Genomic DNA, 26,233 nt, shown 5'->3' on the forward strand with positions numbered 1-26,233 from the left:
TAGTCACCTACAGACTTGATTGTGCAACAGTCATAAACTGTGTGCCCATTTGGAGCCAGACCTGATGTCAGCTATACGCCATCCCACAGGAATCCCCCTTCTACTGCAGGTCCTGTCAGTTCTCCATTTCCTGGCAAGTGGATCTTTTCAAACAACAATGGCCATTGCATTAGGGATGTCCCAGCCAATGTCCTCTAACGTGTTGTCCAGAGTGTTGTCTGCCCTGCTGAAACACATGCGCAGCTACATTGTTCTCCCTCAGGTGGAGGATTTGCCAAAAGTGAAAGGTGACTTCTATGCCCTGGGACATATCCCCAACATCATAGGTGCCATTGATGGGACACATGTGGCCTTGGTACCCCCCCCGCAGGAGTGAACAGGTGTACAGAAACCGGAAGAGCTACCATTCTATGAATATGCAGATGGTGTGTTTGGCAGACCAGTACATATCCAATGTGAATGCCACGTTTCCTGGCTCAGTGCATGACGCTTACATTCTGAGGAATAGCAGTATCCCTTACGTGATGGGGCAACTCCAGAGGCACCGTGTGGCTTATAGGTGAGGACAAGGACCCTATACAGTGTGAATAGGTGTCTGTGTATGGAGTTGTCCCTACGGGTTAGTGTGTGTCTAACAGTTGTCCCTCGACATTTGCAGGTGACTCTGGGTACCCCAACCTGTCATGGCTACTGACCCCAGTGAGGAATCCCAGGACAAGGGGCAGAGGAACGCTACAATGAGGCACATGGGTGAACTAGGAGGATTATAGAAAGAACCTTTGGCCTCCTGAAGGCCAGGTTCCGGTGCCTCCATATGACAGGTGGTTCTCTCTACTACTCACCGAAGAAGGTGTGACAGATCATCGTGGCCTGCTGTATGCTGCACAACCTGGCTTTGCGAAGACAGGTGCCTTTTCTACAGGAGGATGGTCCAGATGGAGGTCTTGTGGCAGCTGTGGAGCCTGTGGACAGTGAAGAAGAGGAGGCAGAAGAAGAGGATATCGACAACAGAAACAATATTATCCAGCAATACTTCCAGTGAGACACAGCCTCACACATCTCATACAATTGTTTGACCTATCATAAGTCTGTCACTTTTACCCACTGTATGGACCCTGACTTGTCACTTTGCCTTTCCATTTAACAGATATGGGTCCCACTGTGTGCCTTCTGCTATGTTACCTCATGGACTCGAGCTGTGTTACATCGGTATGTTGACAGTAAAATTGACATTGCTATATTCCATAGTTATTGTAAATACACATTTGTGAAAGCACAGACTGACTCCAAATTGTTTTGTGATTCAAGGGTGTTTATTTCGGTGCAAATAAGTGGAGGGGGTTGTAAAATGGTCAGGGGTGATGGTGGAGGAATGTCCATGGCAGAGTCCAGTCTATTTGTTTCACAGGTTCATTGTCCAAAGGGGCATAGGAAGTGGAGCTAGGGCAGTTGATGGATGGACAGGGTGACAAAGTGGGACAGAAGGATGACATTCAGGGGGGTCTAATTTCCTGGCGGGGGTCTTGGCATTGTTCTCTGTTTTGTTCCTGGATCTCAGGGACGGTTTGCGGGGTGGCTCTCCATCTGCAGGGGGTGGGGTGCTGGTGTCGTGGTCCTGTGGCGGTGCCTCCTGTCCACTAGCGCCAACGGAGGTGGTGGGCTGTTCATCATCCAGGCTAGAGTCAGGGGCCCCTTGTTGTGCCACAGTGTCCCTCCTGGTGTTGACAAGGTCCTTCAGCACCCCTACAATGGTGACCAGGGTGGTGTTGATGCACTTGAGTTCCTCCCTGATCCCCAGATAGTGTTCCTCCTGCAGCCGCTGGGTCTCCTGAAACTTGGCCAGTACTGTTGCCACCGTCTCCTGGGAATGATGGTATGCTCCCATGATGTTGGAGAGGGCCTTGTGGAGAGTGGGTTCCCTGGGCCTGTCCTCCCCCTGTCACACAGCTGTCCTCCCAGTTCCCCTGTTTTCCTGTGCCTCTGTTCCCTGAACTGTGTGCCCACTGCCACTGCCCCCAGGTCCCTGATTTTCTTGGGGTGGTGGGTTTGCCTTGGTTCTCTGTAGTGGTGGACACACTGCTGCTTGACGTGTCCTGGGGACAGAGGGATGGGCCCGCTGGGTGGGTGCTGTGCTGGTGTTTCCTGAGGGGGGAGGCTCTGTGGTGGCATGTGCCAGTGACAGGGGAACTGACTGTCCCGAGGTCCCAGATGGGCCGGGCTGGTCATCTTGATCCAGTTGGACAGAGCTGCTGTCAAAACTGTGGGTCTCTTCTGTGGGGGGAGTGGACATGTCTGGAACCTCCTGTCCGGTGACGTTGGGTAGGGGTCCTGCAGGGGTTTAAAGGCATGATTATTGCATCTGTGTGTGCCATTGTGTGCAATTGGTGAGTGACCCTGTACTCCAGTGCTTGCATTCTTGTCTAGGACCTTGTGTGATAATTGGTTTGGGGTCTGTGTGGGTATCTGTTGTGGACATGCTTTGGTGATGGGTGTCCATGCTTTGGTGTTGCATGCAGGGCTTGGTTTTGGGATGTGTTGGCTGTGATAGTGGGACATTTGTGAGGTGTTGGAGTGATGTGGGTGAGGGTGGGGGTATGTGATAGCATGCAGGTAGGGTGGGGGATGTAATAGTTAAGAGTTGACTTACCAGAGTACATTCCTCCTGCTACTCCTGCGAGGCTCTCAGGATACAGTATAGCCAAGACTTGCTCCTCCCATGTTGTTAGTTGTGGGGGAGGAGGTGGGGGTCCGCTGCCAGTCCTCTGTACTGCAATCTGGTGTCTTGAGACCACAGAAAACATCTTCCCCCATAGGTCGTTCCACCTCTTCCGGATGTCATCCCTAGTTCTTGGATGCTGTCCCATAGCGTTGACCCTGTCGATGATTCTGCGCCATAGCGCCATCTTCCTTGCAATGGAGGTGTGCTGCACCTGTGATCCGAATAGCTGTGGCTCTACCCGGACGATTTCCTCCACCATGACCCTGAGCTCCTCCTCAGAGAACCTGGGGTGTCGTTGAGGTGCCATGATGTGGTGTGGGTGATATGTGAGGTGGTGTTGGTTGTGATATGTGAGGGGGTGTGTTTGTGTGTGTTTTCTGAGGTGGGTGGATGTTGTGTAAGTGATGGTGTTGTGTGCCTGTGGATGCTAGTGTTGTTTCTGGTGGTGTCTCTCTCTGGCCTTCTTTCTCAATTTTGGTTGTAAGGGTTTGTGGGTGATGTGGGTGTGTGTTTTATATTGGATTGGGTGTGTGTCAGTGGTGTGTGTATGTGTATCAGGTGTGTGTATTTGGAATTGTCCAATGTGGTTGTGTTTTGTAAGAGTGTGTGTATTTTGAGCACGGTCGTGTGTACCGCCAATGGAATACCGTGGTTGAAAGACCGCTGCGTGGATTTGTGGGTCGTGATACTGTGGGCGTATTCCTGTTGGCATGAGGGTGTCGGATTTGGTATCGCCAGTTTATCACTGACCTTTGGTGTGGCAGACTTGTGTGGGTGTCTGGATTTTGGCAGATTCCGAGCTGTGGGTCGTAATAGCTGCAGCGGAATTCCGCCGCCGCAGCGGTGTGTTGGCGGTCTTCTGCCCGGGTGGTAAGCGGGATTTACCGCCAATGTTGTAATTAGGGCCATACTCTTTTCTGAACCCCACAAACACATACACTCTACTCTTTCATGAACCCTACAAATGCCTTCCTATCCTTTAATGCTACCCATCCCTAAATCCTAAAAACTGTTATGGCCCCTTAACACTACCCTTCCTTGAGCCCCCAAAAACTCTTACTACCCTTCAATGCTACCTTTCCCTGAACCATAAAAGCCCATTACTACCACTGAATTGCCACCCTTTTCTGATCCTTCTAAATTCTTTCTAGCACATTAATGCCCCTTCAGGAACACTATGGCCCTCATTTTGACATCTGTGGTAAAAACAACATACCGCCGCGGCGACGGGCGCCAAAAGACTGTCACCGCAGCTACCAGCCGTCCGCCGTACTATGACCACAGCCGGATTTGTGCCACGAAAAGGGCAGAAATCAGGCTGTGTCCATGGCGGCAGAATGGCGGTAAGGTGGCGCTGCTGCCACCAGCAGTCCCATGCCAGTAGACCACCATCAGCCAGCTGTATTATGAGAAATAATATGGCCTGGTGGTGTTGTGCTGACGGGCGCTGTTGGCGGTAGCAGCGCCCCTTCCCGTCTCCTGCCGGAGGACCCCCTGACTACAGGTAAGTTGGGTCTCTGACAGGGAAGGGGGTGTTGTGTATGTGTGTGGCGTGTGTGAATGTTTGTGTACGTGGATGCGGGTGTGTGTTGTGTGTTGAATGCGTGTGTGCATGTATAGAGGTGTGAGTGCATGTATGTTGTGTTATGTGAATGCATATCTGCGTGTATGTGTGAATGTGTGTGAGGATGTGTGTGTGAATGGATGTATGCATGCGTGGATGCATGTTGGAATGGGTGTGTGTATGCTTTTTTGTGTGTGTGTGAAGGGGGCTTGAATGTGGGGGGTCTGGAGAGTAGGGGGTGGGGGGTAACTGGAGTGGAGGGGGGACCCCTATCAGTGACAGGGAAGGAGTTCCCTGTCACTGATATGGCCTACCGCCATAGTTTTCGTAGCATTACAAATGCCACGAAAACCATGGCAGTAGGCGGGTCATAATCCCGCAGGTGGAATGATGACGGCCGCCAGGCTGGAAATGGGTACCTCCAGCCTGCCGGCTTTTACCGCTGTGGCGGTCGGAGTGGTACATTGGCGGGTTGGCTTCAGCCAACACACCAATGTCATAATATGGCGGTATGTACCGCCAGCCTGTTGACGGTACTTACCGCCATATTAACGCTGACCGCCGGGGTTGTAATGACCCCATGTGTCTCCTGAAGGCAGGAGGAGCAGCAGTGTGAAATATTGGGAAGAATTAGAAATCAAATCTGAGATTCCCCGGTAATTCCTCATTTCTATGGTGACCCTTAGCTTCCCACTTGTGAACCTTGTTATTTCTTTGCAGTTATCAATGCCCTGGAATCAGGAACTTTGGGGTGATGTTACTGGATGGCACGTCTTTACAAAGCCTTTAGTGGCATTGAGCGACAGCTTACCTCTTAAAGGAGTGAGAATGACATTTTTCTGGAATCAGTGGAACCATCCTAATGGCACCATTCTGTGTAACAAAATGTGTTTGCTCTTTTAATCCACCAGGGTGTTTTACTTTTGGACCACCTGGGTTTTGACTTTTTACTGTTGATGAGTCTCAAAACTTGTGTTTCCCCATGGTAATCATATGGTAAAAGACTGCATGTCTTTACCGCCAGTGTCTCCCTTTTAAGACAAGGCCACTCTGATGCAGCAAGGGTAAGGGGCTCTTGGGTGGTTACATGTCAATACATGCACACATACCTGTGCACAAGTGTGAAGGATGTACATGTGAGAGTACCAATACACCACCTGGTTACTCTACACAGGTAGCCTGACGAAGCGTGGGTTGTGCAGTATTAAATATTGACCTGCAGTAGGCCTTAAAATATTGGTGCACACTCATAGTTAAAGTCAGTACGATTCAATGTTTTGTCTTCAGAGACACTTTGGGGGTCATCATGACTTAAGCAGATGCAAAAGCCTGCCCTCCGAAGTCCCAACGGGCAGGTTGCTACCAGTGCGGCCACCTCCTGGGGGCCCCATTAGGAGTTTCCCGCTGGGTGAGCGGGCAGAAACGGTGTTTCTGCCTGCTCACCCAGCCGGAAACAGCCTGCAGCATTTTCTCCGGTTCATAATAGATCAGGCAGCAATGCTGTAGTACGTAGGGTGCACCAGCACCCGTTGCGATGTTCACTGTCTGCCAAGCAGACAGTGAACATTGCAACAGGGCTGGCCAGGGGGGCCCGCGCCCCGTCTTCCAGCCTTTTCATGTTGGTGCTACACCCATGAAATCGTTGGTGGAGAAGGGACTTGTAATCCCCAGGGCAGCACTGCCCTGGCAGATTAGGACCACCACCAGAATGATGAAAACTCATAATCTGGCGGTGCTGGTGGTGCTGGTGGTCCGATCGTGGTGCTACTGCCACGGTCGTAATGTGGTGGTCAGACCCCCACATTGGCAGTGGTCGGACCGCCACCGCGGCCTGGTGATCTTAAACCATCAGGGTCATAATGACGACCTTTATTATACACATGGGGGAAATCTGCTTTAGAGTACAGATTCTCTTCCCTTTGGCCTACAAAGTGCAGCAAGATATCAAACTGGGGTGAAACATGTGCACCAAGATTGATTATGCTAACCCCAAGCAGAAAAATGTACACCTTATGGGTTGTCCAGAATTTTCATGTTTCTTTGGCTCAGCTTAGGATCAGAGCTCAGGCATTTTGTCACCATGCTGGGCCAAGTTAATTACATGGCTCTTCAGCAGAAGGAACAAGGGCCTCTCCACACAAAGGCAACTATTGCCATTGCTTCACTCAGCTCCTGAGGAGGAAGGGTTGGGGGAGAAAATCTGCATGTATTAATTAGCTGTCACACTGTACCAGGGTTAGGACAGCTCAAGCCCAACTGAAAAAAAGGAGGAAGCCCAGACATCTGGAGAAAACACAAGAACAGGCCCCTTTTTGAAGTTTTGGTGGGAAAGTCCCTAGCAAATTATATGACTGAGGGACACGGGTGAGGCCCCCAGAAGAGACATGAGAAAATGTGACAACGCCATTTTTAATTGTCCCAGCATACTGTACTGCAGGGTTGTGATGAGGGTGGGCAAATGATATGGCACCCTAGGATTGTCCAGTGGTGCCTAACGTTTAGAGCCTTCCACCCCATTTTAAAACTCTTGCATAAGAGACAGTTTGTTGATGGAGTTGAATACTGAACTGGACAGAGCCAGCACCATGGACAAATGGAATGACAAGTTTATTGTCCTAATAACCTACAAACTCTGCCTACAGTTTACCACAAGACAAGTGGGTCTCTCGAGGATCAGGGAAGCTGGTCCCCTTATACTTCCTATGGGCCATTTGGGAGAAGAACTGGACATTAGCACTGAAGGAAGAGGAGAGAAGCACCCGAGTCCAAGTGAGGCTGCCACAGAGAGCCAGTTGAACCAGCTTCCTGAAATGTGTGCCACCTTAAAGGCCAGGAGGCCAATGAAAAAGGCTCCAGCTGATTAGGACCCACCACCAGAAGCACAATGAGCCCAAGAAGGCCCAAGATATTTTTGGGAGAAAGATATGACCTTTGACCCCAGATCAAGAAATGGAGTGTATGAGGCTCCTCTGTAAATGCCCAGATTACCACCAGGGTGGGCCAGGGTCTGGAGGTTGATGCAAGTTTTATTAGAAATTAATGAATTATGGAAGGGGCCTGTATGGGGCTCCTGCCCCAGAGCTCTTGAAGCCTGAGGATCCCAAGTCCAGGGCTGGTTTATACAGAGGTAGACCCAGTACCCCATTTCAGGGTCTCTGATGCCACCAAAGAGGGCACGCCATTGTGTCCCCCAACAATAAGAAAATGTGTCTAGGATTTCATCTCTAGGCCCCTCCAATTCAATAGAAGGGGAAGCACCTTTGTGCTTCCCCGAGAAGAAAGAAAGGGCCCCACAACCCCACCTCCGGAACCCCGATGCCGCAAGAGCGGGAGCACAGATGCATCCATCCAACAAAGAGACAAGAAACCCAGCACCCCATCTCCAGGCCCCTGATGTGGGTTCCAATAAAAGCGAGCCTTTGCGCTCCCCCCAACTGGGTTGGGCTTACTTCTGTTCCCCTTGCCTGTGCCTGGGGGGTGCGGGGTAGCCACTGCACCAAGGAACACCTTGCCTGCATGGACTGGGTACAGGAAATGCAAGCTGCCATCTCTCACACAAGCAGTACAGGAGCCCAGCCAGGCAGGGAGCCGACTGTGGCAGCTCGGTTGAGCTCCCCAAGCTGCCCCTAAAGTCAAGGTCAGTCGGGGTGACAGATGAGAATGGACACCCCTGCAACAATTACTATTGTTTGGTTCTATAGCTGCATATTTTGTGGAATAAGTAGGCTAAAGAAAGACACAGACATATGTATATGGTTTTACAATGTTTTTTAAATATTTAGATGTGCTGTTATTGCTAAAGGTAATATTTATCATAAAAGGTTATAATGCATGAATAATTATGAAGATTGCAGATGGCTGCAATGCTTTATAAAAAAGTACACAACTTTTGCGTGAGTGTACATTATGGACCAGATTTATCATGGATTTATGTTGCCCTTGTGCCATGCATGGGCGGCACAAAGCCTAAGTTAGATTTATTAAGCGAAACAACGTGACCTTGCGTGGCCCTGAGTGAAATGATAGATCTGGAGTAATGCAAGTCAGCGCAAATCCCTGTCTTGCATTACTCTGCACCAGGTAAGGGTTCCAGGAGTGGAGAGTTGGTGTTCCAATGCCTCCACCCATCGATTTTGGCACATAACCAGATTTACCATTAGTGGTAGATCTGAGAATGTGTCAAAATGATACGCTACCCCAGGTGAGGCATTAAAAGGAAAAATATCCTTCTTTTGTCTCGTTATTCCTCTTTATGTGTGTGTTACATTCTGCAGCACACACAGAAAGAGGAGAATGTCTTTGAGGATTGTTTTTGTACACCATGATGCGAGGGTGCCTTTGTTGGTGTTTTGCTGCTAATTTTGCATCAGCATAGGCTGAGGACAGGAATTGGCCATATTTTAATAGATATGGCCCATTCCTGCCCTCCTTCTTTCATGCAATGCAGCGCAGCAAGGTGTCTTGCTGTGCTGCATGAAAGTTCGATACATATGACTATGTGCACAATAGAGATGATTGTGGCCAATACTGAAGATTTGTGTGTGTGCACAAACAAGTACACATAGTAATATACACACACAAAGAGGGACATTAAGATAACTGAATGTGCCTGGATGATACCAGGTGTTCATTAGAGATCAGACGTGCTCCAAAATACACACAAACATACTTGTATATGTGCTTATAACTGCAAACTAATGTCTGTTCTTCAAAAACCTTGGAATATAAACATGTGCACACAAAAATAGCTTCACACACTGACACAAACAAATACAGAGACAGATACATGCAAAAACATGTGCTTAACAATATAGAAAATACATACAGAGGATCCCACAAGGACTCATAAATGCACACAAATGTTAACACGGTCCATGCATAATCATACATTTAGTTTAACATACACGAACATGTAGACACGTAGCAATCATTCCAAACAAATATATTTTCATGAACATTAGAATAAAGATACTAACAACGGCACATTCACACACAGAAATAAATATACACTCTGACACAAATATAATCACATGCACACCTAAACCTACACACAAATACACACATAAACAAACACACAAAAGTAAATACCAACTTCATCCATGTGTACACACACACATACTCACAGCTACAGACACAGAGAGCCCAATTCACAAAGGTAAACACTTTTGCGTAAATTTACTTTTTTAAAGTATTCACAAACAATTCAATAGTAGCTTTATGACTACAGAGAAAGAGAGGTGACCTCCACCCATAAAAAGATAGGACAGGATGGGAAGCCGTTCATGGCAAAATTACAGCTCCCCATATTGGACACTTCCTGAAATGCATAGCGCGCTGCAAAATGAATATGACACACACCAGAATAAATGTACTATGTGTCAAAATAATTATGATACCTGGCAGAGTGAATTTGAATTGAACCAAAACAAATATGAAACCTGACAGAATGAATATGCTACTTGGTGATTAATATGACTAACACACACACCAACTTGAATAAGAAATATACTGAAATATATATAAATCATACTGAAATTAATATGGCCCTCACTGTAAACAATAAAGCAATCACTGAAACAAATACAATATTCGCCAAAAAGAATGGGGCATTTCTTGAAATGATTGACTTATGCCAAAAGAAATATGACATACATTGAAATTAATATGTCAGATTGAAAATAATATAAAGTATTGAAATGAATATATTATATTCTGAAAAGAAAACAGTGCACATTGAAACTAATACAATTTACATTGAAATGAACATTAAACATGTTGCAATTAATTTGAATTGTGTTGAAATGAATATTAACGAGATGGCAATGAATATGAGACACACAGAAATGAATAGGAGATGATTGAAAATGAATATGGCTTGTGTTGAAATTAATGCAACCCCATTGAATTGAAGTTGACATTTCTTCAAATGAGTATGACCACAGCTGAAATTCACATGAGATTTGTTCAAATGAATATGGCACGGCTTAAAATTAATGACACATATTCAAACTAATATGATACATATTCAAACTAATATGATACATATTCAAATTAATATGATATATGTTAAAATTGATAAGTTGCATCTTAAAATTAATATGGCAAGTGTTAATATGAATATGACATCCACTGAAATAAACGTAACATTGATCGAAAAGAATATAACACATGTTAAAAGGAATATGACCTACGTTGAAATGAATATGACCTACAATGTAATGAATTTGACATGTTTTAAAATTAATACGAGTAACGTTAAAATGATCATGACATTTATCACAATGAATATGGCTTGCATTGAAAGCGATATGATATATATTGACATTATTACAATATATGTTGCAATGGATATGATTCATGTTAAAATTAAGATGTGTTAATATGAATGAAGCAACCATTGAAAGAAATATGAAACATGCTAAGATGAATATGACATGCATTGAAACAAATATGAGCTCCACCGAAATGAATTCAACATGTCTTAAACTGAATATGACCAATGCTGAAATTAAAATGAAACTTGTCAAAATGAATATGTTGTGCTTTGAAACTGATATGATAGACAGCAAAATAAATACTGCATATATTGAAATTAATATGACCTATGTTGAAATGGATATGACCCGTGTTAAAATTATTATGACAGGTGTTAAGGTGAATATGACATCCATTGAAATGAATGACATTCATAGAAAGGAATATGACACATGTTAAGATGAATATGAACCACTTTGAAATGAATATGACACCTGATGAAATTAATTTGGCCCACATCAAAAGTTTTATGACATTCTGTAACATGAATATCACACTATTTGAAATGAAAATGAAACTGTGAGATAAATGTAACATGCTTTGAAATGAATTAGGCAAATATTGAAATGAACACAAGCCATGTTTAAATGAATATGACTGTTGTTTAAATGAATATGGCTTGCTCTGAACTTATGTGGATTTGCTTTAAAATTAATATTACATATTGAAATTAATGTTACATATTCTCAAAGGGTCGCATTACAAGTTTGGGAGTTTATGCACCACCATGGCGGCGGTGTGACCGCCATCTGCTTGGCAGTCAGACCACAGTATTACGATGCTGGCAGTCCCATAGGGAAAGACTGCTGCAGTACTGCCAGCACCACCAGGCAGTGCAGACCACCGCGGTGGCGAGGCAGGCCAAAAAGGCCGACGTAGCCGGTGTTTCGGATGGAAACCACATCCCAGCAGGTGGACACGGAAAGCATAAAGGAAGCAGCTCACCTGCAGGCAGTGTTACATGACCTGTGCCGCCATGGAGCCCGTCACACACACGTCCTGCCGCAGGTGCTGCTCATCGATGCACCCACACAGCACCCACATTGCAACACAATGGAAGGTCGATGGGATGCACAATAGGTTGTGAAACGAATATCTAAATCTCACAATGCAAACAATACCTGCATAATAGTGATGGCGACATCAGGAGCATTCATGGACACATTTAACTTTGCACATGCCCCTAAAACAGCATTTGCATAGGAACTGACCCTTCATGTATCTCAGGGACAAATAATATTTGAGCCAAGTGATATGCCTAGCTGCCAAATGTGTAAGTGCAAGTCAAGAAAGCACATACAATGGCAACAGCATGGTCCAGACATCTAGATGATGTAGCTGTAAGGTACACACATCAAAGTGGACACATGGTCAGTCAAATCCAAAGGAAGCTACCACAATTTAACACCCTCCATGTGTGGACAAACAAAGCTCTAGCTCCCACACATGAGACGAAAGTACAATCGATATCAGTGGACAAATCTACACCATACATGCTGACATTGGCCAACACAAGATGAAATACTTACCCTAGCAAGCATAACATAATGCAATTACACCCCAATTGGATCAACACCAACATATCCATACAGTGAACATCTACCTTTGTCTTGGGTGACCAACACTTCCCACAAAGTCAGATATTAAAAAACAACGGCAAATGTGTTGGATGTGTCTGTGGGTGTTGTGGTGGTGTCTGGGGGTATGGTGACTGAGGTGTGTGGGGCTGTGGGTTGTGAACTGTTGTAGGAGGCTGGCCTGGCTTGTAGTGGGTACCGTAGGTACTTACACCTTATACCTGGTCCAGTTATCCCTTATTAGTGAAATGTAGTAGTGTTCTAGCAGCTTAGGCTGATAGAGGTAGCTGTAGCAGAGCAGCTTAGGCTGAACTTGGAGACAGGCAAAGCTCCTGCAATACCACTTATAGTTACACAGTACTTATACACAATAAAAGACAATACTCAGTGTTACCAAAAATAAAGGCACTTTATTTTAGTGACACAAGACCAAAATTATCTTAGAGGCAATACTCCTTCTGGAGGTAAGTATTATACACAATATATACACTAGACACCAAAATCAGGTAAGTAAATAGTCATAGGATAGTGCAAACAATAGAAAATACCATAGAAAGCAATAGGAAGAAATAGGCCTTGGGGCAACACAAACCATATACTAAGAAAGTGGAATGCGAATCACAAATTCCCCCCTAGGCAAGTGTTGTGTGTAGAGGGGCACTGGGAGTGTATGAAAACCACAAAGGTTGGTATAATGCCCCACCCCAGAGCCCAGGAAAGTAGGAGTAAAGTACTGCAAGTTTCCTTAGGACACACTAAAAGTCGTGAATAGAGGTATTGCAAGAATCAAGAACGACTGCAAGCAACAAATGGTGGATTCCTGGACCTGAAGACCTGTAAAGAGAGGAGACCAAGTCCAGAAGTTGCAGAAGATTCCAGGAAGGACAGGAGCCCCTGCCAACCTAGAAGATGGTGCGAAAGAGGATTCTCCGGTTGGAAAAAGTCTGCAGAAGAGCACCAAAGAAGATGGCTGTGGGTTCCTGCATGATGCAAAGGATGTCCCACATGGAGATGTTGGATGCAGGTGAGTTGTAGCGCTGAATTATTCCAACAAGCCTTGGATTCAAGCAATGTTGCGGATTGTGTCAAAATGGTGCTTCCTGGACCCAGGAGGGACCTGGGGGCCTCAACTCAGACTGAGGAGGCAGAGAGGGCTCCCAACACTGGGGTAAACCACGGATGACCAGGCAGCACCCACAGAGGTCCCAGGACACGGGGACAAAGAAGGTGCAAATTCCGGTTGCTGCAGCACTACAAAAGAAGGTCCCACGCTGCCGGAGAACAACTCAGCGAGTTGAGTGTCACAGGATAGAGTGCTAGGGACCTCGGCCAGGCTGTGCATGAAGGATTCTTGCAAATAGTGCACAGAGGCCTCAGGAGGTGAAGATGACGTGGTGCACAGGGGTACTGTCGCACACGGGGAAGGCAAGCTCTTACCTCCTCCAAATTTGGACAGCTGGACCTTAGGACAGTCTGTGTGAAAGGGGTCCACCACCTGTGTTCCAAGGAGCACGCTCGTCATCAGGAGAGGAGTCCCAGAGAACCTGTTGTCATCTTAGAAGGTGCCTGCTGGAGCAGGGAAGTGACTCTGTCACTCCACTGGAGATTTCTTTGGTCCTTCTGGTGCAGGGTGAAGACAGGGTGCACACCATGGAAACTGTTGCAGTTGCTGGCTGGAGCTGAAGTTGTAGAGTCGCAGTAGCATTTCTGGATACTGTGTTGCAGTTACAGCGGTTCCCAGAGCAGTCTGCGGTTGATCAGAGGTCAGAGGATGAAGTAGAAATTGCAGAGGATTCCTGGTAGAAACTTGCAAGCCAAATCTGAAGAGGAACCCACAGGAGAGACCCTAAGTAACCCTGAGAGGGGGATTGGCTACATACCCAGGTATGTACCTATCAGGAGAGGTCTCTGACATCACCTGTTGTCACTGGCCACTCAGAGATCTCCAGAGTGTCCCCACACCTTGGAAAACAAGATGGCTAATGCAAGGGACACAATGCAGGAGCTCTAGGCACCACCCCTGGAGTGGTGATTGACAGGGGAGTGCTCACTCCCATTCCCAGTGTCCAGTTTCGCGCCAGAGAAGGGACAGGGGGTCCCTGGACCGGTGTAGACTGGCATATGAAAGGAGGGCACCATCTGTGCCCTGTAAAGCATTTCCAGAGGCTCTGGAAGGCTACCCCTCCCAAGCCTGTAACACCTATTTCCAAAGGAAGCGGGCGTAACACCATCCTCCCAAAGGAAATGCTCTGCTCTGCCTTCCTGGGACTGGGCTTCTCAGACCCCAGGGGGGCAGAACCCTGTCTGTGAGGTGGCAGCAGGTGTAGCTGCAGTGCAAGCCTCAGAGAGCTGGGTTGGCAGTACTGGGGGTCCATGGTGGAGCCCACAGGATGCATTGGATTGCCTCCCCAATACCAGATTTGGAATAAGGGGACAATTCCATGATCCTAGACACCTTACATGGCCATATTCGGAGTTACCATTGTTAAGCTACATATAGGCATTGACCACGTGTAGTGCACGTGTATAATGGTAGCCCCGCACTCACGAAGTCTGGGGATTTGGCCCTGGACTGTGTGGGAGCACCTTTGCTAGTGCTAGGGTGCCCTCACACTTAGTAACTTTGCACCTAGCCTTCAGTAAATGAAGGTTAGACGTATAGGTGACCTACAGGTTACTTAAGTGCAGTGAAAATGGCTGTGAAATAGTGTGTGCACTATTTCATTCAGGCTGCAGTGGCAGTATGTGAAATGGTTTATCTGAGCTCCTTATGGGTGGCAACAGAAATGCTGCTGCCCATAAGGATCTCCTGGAACCCCAATTCCCTGGGGACATGGTACCATATACTAGGGACTTAAATGGGGGGGGGTCCAGTGTGGCAATTGGAATTGGCATATCAATTCACTAAACTATAGTGACTAATGTGGAAGCAGAGAGAGCATAAGCACTGATGTTCTTGTTAGCAGAACTTCAGTGACACAGTTAAGCACTACTGACACCACACAAAGTAGGCCATAAACTATGGGCAATGGGGTCCTGGCTAGCAGGATCCCAGTGAGACAGTAAAAACACACTGACATACACTCACAAACAAGCCAAAAGTGGGAGTAACCATGCTACAAAGAGGCTACTTTCTCACAGGTGTTGTCTGGGTGTATGGTGGGTGTGATGGATGTGTCACTGGGTGTTGTGGTGGTGTCTGTGGGAATGGTGGATGTTGTGTGTGGGTCAGTGGGAGTGTCTGTTGAAATTATGGCTGATGTGGTGTCTGTGGGTGAATGTTGAGTGCCTGCATGCCGGTGTGCCTGGTAGAGTTTATGTCGCTGTGTGCTGCTTGTGTGTTGGGTTGGTGCATGCGGATGTGTCTGTGTGCTTAGGACAAGTAGGGGAATAGGGAATTTGGATAGGGAAGAGAGAGAATGTGGGAGGGAGGATTGGGTATAGATTGCTGTCATCATTGAGGAGGCCAGAGCCTGAAAAGATTTCTGTAGGCCAGACACCATCAAAATCATGAACACCATCCACTCCGGCTCTCCATATGACCCCTGCATTCACCACATCCTCAACAAAGCAAGCTCCGTCACCGCAACCCAACTACGGAAGATCATCAACTGCTCCTTTGAGTCTGCCACCTTCCTGGAGAGCTGGAAACACACTGAGATCAACGCCCTCCTCAAAAAATCCATGGCGGACCGAAAAGACCTCAAGAACTTCCGACCTATCGCCCAGCTCCCCTTCCCGGCAAAATTCATAGAGAAGGCTGTCAACAGACAACTAACCAATTTCCTCGAGGAAAACTGCACCCTGGACCCTTCCCAATCCAGATTCTGAAGCAACCACAGTACCAAAATCACCCTCATCGCCGCCACAGACGACATCAGAACCATACTGGATAAAGGCGGACAAGCGGCTCTCATTCTCCCGGACCTCTCGGCCGCGTTCGACACCATCTGCCACCACACCCTACGCTCATGCCTCAGCAATGCAGGAATCCGCAACAGAGCCCTGGACTGGGTCACCTCCTTTCTCACCCGCAGAACACAGACAGTCCGCCTACCCCCCATTCCACTCAGAGGCCAACAAAATCATCTGCGCAGTACCCTGGGGTTCGTCCCTCAGCCAGACCCTCTTCAACATCTCCATGGCCCTGCTTGCTAACATCACCCGATCCCACGACCTCACCATCATCTCATACGCCGACGACACCCAGCTGACCCTATCCCTCACCAAGGACTCCGCCAAGACCAACCTCCACGAAGGAATGAAGGCCATCGCCGAATGGATGACTCAAACTCAATTTCGAAAAGACGTAAGTCCTCATCTTCTGCTCCACCCCCTCCACATGGGATGACTCCTGGTGCCCTGCCACTCTCGGAGCCGCACCGACTCCCACCGACAATGCACGCAACCCAGGATTCATCTTGGACTCCCCATTATCCATGACCCAAAAAGTCAACGCCATCTCCTCCTCATGCTTCAAGACCCTCCTCATGCCCCGAAAGATCTACAAATGGATACCCACCGAAACCAGAAGACCAGCCACCCAAGCCCTCGTAAGCAGCCAACTGGACTATGCTCTCTACGCAGGAACCGCGGCCAAACTCCAGTAGAGGCTGCACTGCATCCAGAACGCCTCTGCACACCTCATCTTGGACATCCCTTGCCACTGCCACATCACAGACCACCTGAGAAACCTGCACTGGCTCACAGTCAACAAAAGAATCACCTTCAAACTCCTCACCCACGCTCACAAAGCACTGCACAACACCGGCCCAGAATACCTCAACAGACGGCTCTCCTCGCAAGCGTCCCATGCGTCTGCAGAACTACAACCAGCAGTAGATCAGTCTCGGACCTCGCCACCAAAACATGGAACACTCTTCCAACCCACCTGCGCCAGACCAAAAACCTCCTTACCTTCAGGAAACTTTACAAGACCCAGCTGTTTGAGCAATAGGAACACTCCCCCTTTCTCCCCCCCCTCAGCGCCTTGAGACCCTCATGGGTGAGTAGTGCACTTTACAAATTACTGATTGATTGATTGATTGATTGACATGTCACTATGAATGTCTTCCAGGAAAGCATTTGTCTGAAGTTGGCTTACCAGCCCCTGGATGGTACTCTCAATGGCAGTCTGCCCCACAGAAAGCTATTGACCTCCTGATACTCCTTAGGAGGTCAATAGCCTTCTCACTCAGTGCATATTTACTGACCACAGAGGGTAACCCTACAAAGCCCCTAAAGGGTTTGGGTATAAATCATTTACAAAAAACAACAACCCCTAGGTACAATAACAACCCACCATACTAACCACATCACACAACGTTACCTTTCATTTATCTCCAAAATAATTTATTATAAACATCACATAGGTATCTTTCTTTATATGCAATTTTGGACTACCCCCATCATATCACAAAAAGAAGAGAAACCAATGAAAAAAGATATAAAGTGCTCGTGTTTAGAGTAAAGAAATGAGAAGTAATAGATATCCCCTCAAACCAATTCAAAGATGATTCATAAAAATATATACATTCTAAAATACAGCCTGTTGGTTAATCCTTAAACCACATTAAATCATCATATTATTTCTTCACAATAGAATTATATTCTCCAGTCCCCAATTCTCTCCAAGAAATCCAACCAATCCAGGCATGAGCAATATCATCGACAAAGAGGAAAGGTGGTGCTAGTACTGGGGGTGGCGGACAAGGATGGTACAGGAACAGGGCATGATGGGGCCCCCCCACCACTAGGGAGTGCCCACTGGAGGTAGAATCTAAAGATGACGAGGTTGATCCTGTGTTCTCGGTGGAACTCCCCTCACCTTCCGGGCCACTGGGTCCCTCCGTGTCGGTGGTGTCATGACTGGAGGTATCGTGGCCAGATGCCTCCCCACTTGGTTTCGCCCTGTCTCCTTCACTTGCCTGGGATGATGCTCCAAATACAAAGGGGAAAAGGGTCTCCACATGTTCCTGATCACACCTAAACAAAAGCTGTGATTTACAAACAGTACCATGATGTCAAGTAGGCCCCAGCAACAAACTACTTCAAAGTGACTCCTACATGAATCATACATATGCATGTATGTCATATGAACTGTCAACAGTCGCCCACAGAAAAATCAGGTCTCAGATCTCTAATTGCATGGGAGAAGTTGTGCAATCATAATAACCATTGAACAAGTAGAAGACCAGATCACCTTCAATGCTTTGCCTCATAGAGCATACCTGTTACTTGTTGTCCTACAATTTATTTCATTCCAACAGATCCCACACAAAGTCATGCAGACATCTATTTGTCACATACTCAATAACACAACAATAGGAAATGATGCTCCAAATCCTGCCATGTTGCTGACAGCAATACAGTATCCTGAAGAAGGTGACTTGGAAATACTCACGTCACACTGGAAACATGTCAACAATGCACACTTCACCATGTGTAAATTGTCCTAATTGAGTCATGGAGGATGTACTAATGTTGCTCAGATATACCACATATTTGGCAAGGAAATGTACACTGTAGTCAAAATGTGCAAATTGACAGGGAGATATGTTGCTAACTACATAACACAATGAAACAGCTAGCCCCCGGAAAATCACCACTACTATATGGCACCCCTTACAACGACAAACTCTGATAGCATCAGTAGAAGCCATTAGTTCTTTGTATATTGGAGAGGCCCAGGGATTTACAAGAACTTGTAGAAGGTCATGGACATGTTGCCCAATGGGAAGCTACATCACGGACTCCATTTTGGTCCTGCAAACCCAGATGTCCATGGATGAATGGTCTACCCAACCACATGTGATTCCAACAAAACTGCAAGTCACTCCATGATGTGTGCCAACAGTCAGGCAACAAATCTTTCCCATTTAACATGTGCAGTGCACTTTGCCACTTGATGCCACAGCAATGGCATGGGAATGGACATTGTGTGTAAAAACTCTGGTCCTACATGTTATATCTCTCATTGCTACTGAAGTTGTACATGCCAAATGACATGCAATGACGGGTGAGAGTATGTGTGAGCCAACAATCAATGGTGACACACTCCTGTCTGTGGCACCACATAAAATGTAGCCCCATTACATATGTCCAATTCCAAAGACAGGTTGGCATGCAACTATATATGAGGGAATACAGAAATCTTCCTGTGAACACAGGTAGACGAAGCATGAAAGAAGCAGTGTACACATTTTGCTAAAAGAGAATGGGACATATGCTAACATGTCAGCACAAGGAATTTTGGCAACAGTGAAACGGACATAAATCATTTCAATGGACATTCACCACTTACCAAGGGAAGGTTTTGATCTGTAGATGCACCCAAAGAACAATGTATGCTCTGTCACATGTGTGATGCCACCTTCACATGTCAGACAGTAGTGAGGCACCAGGACTCATCACACACTGAAAACAAGTGGCCTTTTGGGAGCAGATGCCAATGTACTCACTTAACCAGACACATGGCGGAGGAAAGTGATCAATCACTTCTTTTTCTTTGGACTGTTGGAGTAGTGGTCTGTTGTATAGAATTTAGACCCACTACAACAACAAACCTTCCTTGACTGATCACTGTACAAAGCAATGTGTTATCCTCTGAGAGCAATTGTTTTGAGGATTGTACTCAGTTGTAATCTAGGTCCCTGGGCTACTAGGCAAGGCACATCAATATGCACCAAATTACATATCTACACAAACAGCTACTCATCTTGTGTGTCACACATGATCCATCCTGGGGGGGGTCATGCTTCGAGGTGTGCCTGCCCACATTGCGAGGACAGCCCTATCTGAATCTCTGAGATCTTCTGGCCCAGCAACTCTGGTCCTTCCACCTCTTGCAACAGTGGGCACTTTGCCGGCTATGGAACCCCAGGGTCTGCACCTCCTGGGCGATGGCTCTCCAAATCTGCTTCTTTTGATGGATGTTTACCTATATGGATGCAAGAGACAAATCAAGTGATTACAAACACAAGTGTTTCCTCAAATGGTTGTGTCACACACATCAGAAACACCAAGCATAAAATGGGCAATTTGTCAACACACCACAAGTGTGAAGCACATGCCAATAAGTACAGGGAAATGACTACACACTTTTGGATTCATCTGCAGACTAACCCACTACTCTGCTCAAGGCCCACAATGACTAAGAAAGCCTAAGGACATCAGGTATTCGATGCTCCAGCAACATGTACTGTGATGTGAGCCACAATGAAACACCACACAGCAATGTGGTTTCTGAAGGGTAAACTAGTTAGGCCTGACTGGACAAACACATTTACACTCTGCAACAGTGACTCAATGCATACAGTCCCTACCGGCAACTATGATAGTACAGACTTCATCTTTACTCTTGAGTGACAATGAAAGGGCTGGCATGGTGGGCACGGAAAGCATCTTCCCTGTGCATGTGTGGACATGTGGCCTAGCAAATGCAGACTCATGTCACTTCAGAGTAGGTTTTGGTGGTATGTGCCTGTACCACAAAACACTCCTTTAAACACATGTTTCTAACCCACAAAGAGAACAACTCAGCGAGTTGAGCGTCACAGGATGGAATGCTGGGGACCTGGGCCAGGCTGTGCACGAAGGAATTCTGCAAATAGTGCACAGAGGCCTCAGGAGGTGAATAAGACGCAGTACACAGGGGTACCGTTGATCTCAGGGAAGGCAAGGTCTTACCTCCCCCAAATTGCATCAGCAGAACCTCAGGACAGCCGGTGTCGATGGGGTCCACCCTATGTGTCCTTAGGAGCACACTTGTCACTGTGAGAGGAGTCCAAGGGTACCAGTCGTCATCTTGGAAGGTGCCTGCATGAGCAGGGGAATGACTCTGTCACCCCATGGGAGATTTCTTCGGTCCTTCTGGTGCAGGATGAAGACAGGGAGTCCCCAGAGTGTGCACACTGTGAAAACTGTTGCAGTTACTGGCTGGAACTGAAGTTGCAGAAGAAAAGTATCCCTTGTGGATACTTTGTTGCTGTTACAGTGGTTCCTGGAGCAGGCTGCGGTTGATCCCAGGTTAGAGGATGAAATAGTAGTTGCAGAGGATTCCTGAAGGAAACTTGCAAGCAGAATCTGAAGAGAACCCACCAGAGAGACACTAAATAGCCCTGAGAGGGGGATTGGCTACCTTATTTGGTAAGAACCTATCAGGAGGGGTCTCTGACGTCACCTGCTGGCACTGGCTACTCAGAGTCCTCCAGAGTGCCCACACACCTTGCAAAGCAAGATGGCAGAAGTCTGGGACACACTGGAGGAGCTCTGGGCACCACCCCTGGATGGTGATGGACAGGGGAGTGGTCACTCCCCTTTCCTTTGTCCAGTTTTGTGCCAGAGCAGGGGACAAGGGGTGCCTGAACTGGTGTAGACTGGTTTATGCAAGGAGGGCACCATCTGTGCTCTTCAAAGCATTTCCAGAGGCTGGGGGAGGCTACCCCTCCCAGACTGCAACATCTATTTCCAAACGGAGAGGGTGTAACACCCTGCTCTCAGAGGAAATGCTTTGTTTTGCCCTCCTGGGACTGAGCTGCTCAGACTCCAGGAGGGCAGAACCCTGTCTGTGAGGTGGCAGCAGCTGTAGCTGTAGTGCAAGTCTCAGATAGCTGGTTTGGCAGTACTGGGCGTCCATGCTGGAGCCCCCAGAATTTATGGAATTGTCTCCCCAATACCAGATTTGGAATGGGGGGACAAATCCATGATCTTAGACATGTTACATGGCCTTATTCGAAGTTACCATTGTGAAGCTGCATATAGGTATTGACCTATATGTATTGCACGCGTGCAATTGCGTCCCCGCACTCACAAGTTCCCAGGAAATGGCCCTGAACTATGTGGGTGCACCTTTGCTAGTGCAAGGGTGCCCTCACACTTAGTAACTTTGCCCTAACCTTCAGCAAGTGAAGGTTAGACATATAGGTGACTTATAAGTTACTTAAGTGCGGTGAAAATGAAATGGCTGTGAAATAGTGTGTGCACTATTTCACGCATGCTGCAATGGCAGGCCTGTGCAAGGGCTTATCTGGGCTCCCTATGGGTGGCAAAAGAAATGCTGCAGCCCATATGGATCTCCGGGAACCCCAATGCCCTGGGTACCTAGGTTCCATATACTAGGGACTTGTAAGGGGGGTCGAGTGTGCCAATTGAAATTGGTAAATGAAGTCACTAGCCTATAGTGACAAAGTTAATAGCAGAGAGAGCATAAGCACTAAGGTTCTGATTAGCAGAGCCTCAGTGACACAGTCAAGCAGTATACAGACACACACATTAGGCCATAAACTATGAGCACTGGGGTCCTAAACAGCAGGATCCCAGCGAGACAGGAAAAAACATTCTGACATACAGGTAAAAATGGGGGTAACATGCCAAGGAAGATGGTACTTTCCTACAGCAGTATTTCATTATCAGGACATGTAAAATACCCCAGTATATGTCCTACCTTTTAAATACACTGCACCCTGCCCATGGGGCTGCCTTGGGCAGACCTTAGGGGTACCTTACATGTAGTAAAAGGGGAGGTTTGGGCTGGCAAGTGGGTGCACTTGTCAGGTTGAAATGGCAGTTTAAAACTGCACACACAGACACTGCAGTAGCAGGTCTAAAACATGTTTGCAGGGCTACTCATGTGGGTGGCACAATCAGTGCTGCAGGCCCAATAGTAGCATTTGATTTAAAGGTCCTGGGCACACATGTTGCACTATACTAGGGACTTACGGGTAAAACAACTATGCCAACCATGGATAAACCAATCATCAGGTCAATTTAGACAGAGAGCACTGGCACTTTAGCACTGGTCAACAGTGGTAAAGTGCTCAGAGTCCAAAAGCTGGCAAAAACGAAATGTAGCACATAGTCGAAAACATATATTTATTTTAGTTAATTAATTTGTGTTCATATCATATCCTTTCAGAATATGTTATATTAATTTCAATATGTATTGTTAATTTTAAAGCAAATCAACATCGATTCAAAGCAATCCATATTTAAACAGTGAGCATTTTAATTTACACATGGCTTGTGTTCATTTTGATATGCGCTTTATTCATTTCAAAGCATGCTATGTTTATCTCATATAGTTTCATATCCATTTCAATGAGTGTCATACTAATTTTAATGAATGTCATATTAATTTTGATATGGGTCATATCAACTTCATCTGATATCATATTCATTTGAAAATGGTCCATCTAAATCTTAACATGTGTCATATTGCTTTAAATGAATGGCATATTCATGTCAGTGGATGTCATATTCATCTTAACACCTGACATTATAATTTTAATATGGGTCATATCCATTTCAACATAGGTCAAATTCATTTCAATATATGCAATATTCATGTCGCTGTGTATCATATTGATTTCAAAGCATAACATTCATTTTGACCAGCTTCATTTTAATGTCAGCATGTGTCATATTCAGTTTCAGGCATGTTGAATTAATTTCAAAAGGGCTCATATTAATTTCATGTCATATTCATCTTAGCATGTGTCATATTCCTTTCAGTAGATGTCTCATTCATATTAACGCATGATATTGATTTTAACATGACTCATACCAATTGCAACACATATTCTAATCATGTCAATGTGTATCATATTACTTTCAATGCAAACCATATTCATTATTTTAATAAATGTAATGTTCATTGCACATTATATTCCTTTCAGAATAATGCATTTTCATTTCAGTACCTTATATTCATTTCAAGCTGTCATATTTATTCCAGTGTGTGTCATATTCCTCTTGGCATATGTCAATCACTTCAAGAAATGTCTCATTCTTTTTGACAAATATTGTATGTGTTTTAGTGATTGCTTTATTATTTACAGTGAGGGCCATATTTATTTCAGTATGAGTGATATTTATTTCAGTATTTCTCTTATTCAAATCTGAGTGTGAGTTATTCATAATAATCACTGAGTAGCATATTCACTTTGCCTGGTTTCATATTTGTTTTGGTTCAAGTCAGATTCATCTGCCAGATATCATATTTATTTTGACATATAGTATATTCATTCTGGTGTATGTCATATTCATTTTGCAACATGCTATGCATTCCAGGAGGTGTCCTATAGAGGGAGCTGTAATGTTGACATGAACGGCTTCCCATAGGACAGGACACTCATTTTATGTGTGGAGTTCTCTGTCCCAAGTACAGAGCCTCAGCAGTCATAAAGTTACTATAACGTGTTTTAAGATAAGGAAAAAGAGTAAACTTACAAAACTGTGTAATTTTACCTTTGTGAATGTGTCCGGTAGTTTTAAATACAGACATACACTTACACCCCCAAGGAAAATTGCACTGAAACACGCACATACACATATAGAGAGAAAGGCACTGGTACCTATAGACTCATACTCAAGTACATGCACACAGGTTGACACAAGTAATAACATTTACACATATATGTGCACAGACAAATATATATTTATCATAAACACGCACAAACACATACTAAGCAACATATACAACAAAAGCAGATATATAACATGCAACAACACATACAAATATTGTTTTTAGAAATGAACAGCACTTAAAAAAAAGAGGTTTGCAGACATTACACATAATGACAAAAATGTAACAAAAACATAAAACTGTATCTTTCATTTAGCATTTAATTGGCAGTCCTGAAGTGACCTTGCATTAATAGGATGAAGGTGAAAAGATGTAAGAAAATGACAGAACATAGAACTCAGATCCATATTTGCTAAAAAGTAATGCAACAGAGAAAGACAACTTGCTGCACTGTGTTGTGTCGCAGGGAGAGAGTAGAAACGAACCATACGTACTAAGATATGACTCATTTCTGCTCTCTCCTCACATTGGAGCTCTGAGTGCTACCTAACATGAATGCAGACACCCAGACACAATGGTGTAAGGGTGCCTGTGTTACAGACAGGATTGTTTGTGTGCATAAAGGCAATCCTTCCTGCACAAAAATAACCCAAAGAGGATTTTTCCTCGTTCTATGTGTGCTGCAGAATGTGCCAGGTTTCAGTGGCAGTGGTAATGGGACATAGGAGACAGTGGGTGGTTGTAGAATTTTCCTTCTCATCTGCATTTGCAGTTGAAGAGAGTATGGCTTGGCAAATGTAGTAGACCACATAAAATGAGCAACCAGGTCACCTCTACACCTGTTTGGTGACTAGTGTCTGTGAATTAATGGGAAAACGAAAACTGAGAAACCACATTGGAGGAAACCAAACTATGGAAAAACAATTTTAAGGAACTAGAAATACCGTATTTATCGGCGTATAACACGCACCGGCGTATAACACGCACCTCATTTTAAGAGGAAATTTCTGAAAAAAAACCTTAACATTATATCGGCGTATAACACGCACACATCATTTGCCCCCTATTTTCAGGGAGAAAAAGTGCGTGTTATACGCCGATAAATACGGTATATCGAAAATGACTTTGCAATATTCATAAAATATTCTATGTACTAATCATATTCTAATCCCTGGGTACAAGAGCTGGACTTCTGATCCTACCAAATCAGTGCACTTTTGGGTCTGAGAGCATTCTGCCAGGAAGAAGGACTGATGTGCTCCTGAACAGATTGTCATTCTGCTGGAAACTTTGCTGGACTTCTGCTTTGCTATGCCTGCTGCCCTCCTTGCCAGGGAGTGAGAAAAACTGGATCATAATTTCTACATCCCCATAACCAAAGTGACTCCAAGGGTTTGCTGACCTTCCTCCTGTTTTCTGAGTTCTTAGGGACACAAAAGACATCCAACATATATGCTACAGCTTCTGACCCCCAAGAGGCTCCCCTCCAGTGCTGGTACCTTAAAAGTGGTTTTGTGGCTCCTGAAATCAATCTTTTGGGCTCTTTGTAACCCGGAAAAGGGCCTGCTCACACCAGAACTGCGCCGGTCACACAAAAAATCAGCGTGAGCCGCCAGAAGTCTGTCACTTCGCACAGCAATCATCACCACTCGTGACTGCGAGGCTCCAGTCTGCCTGTCCATTACTTCCTGCCAACTCCTCTCGCCCACAGACCACCACCAGCAACTCTCTCCTTGCATCTGGGGAACTTCTTC

Source organism: Pleurodeles waltl, chromosome 6, assembly GCF_031143425.1.
Source record: "Pleurodeles waltl isolate 20211129_DDA chromosome 6, aPleWal1.hap1.20221129, whole genome shotgun sequence".
Taxonomy (NCBI): domain Eukaryota; kingdom Metazoa; phylum Chordata; class Amphibia; order Caudata; family Salamandridae; genus Pleurodeles; species Pleurodeles waltl.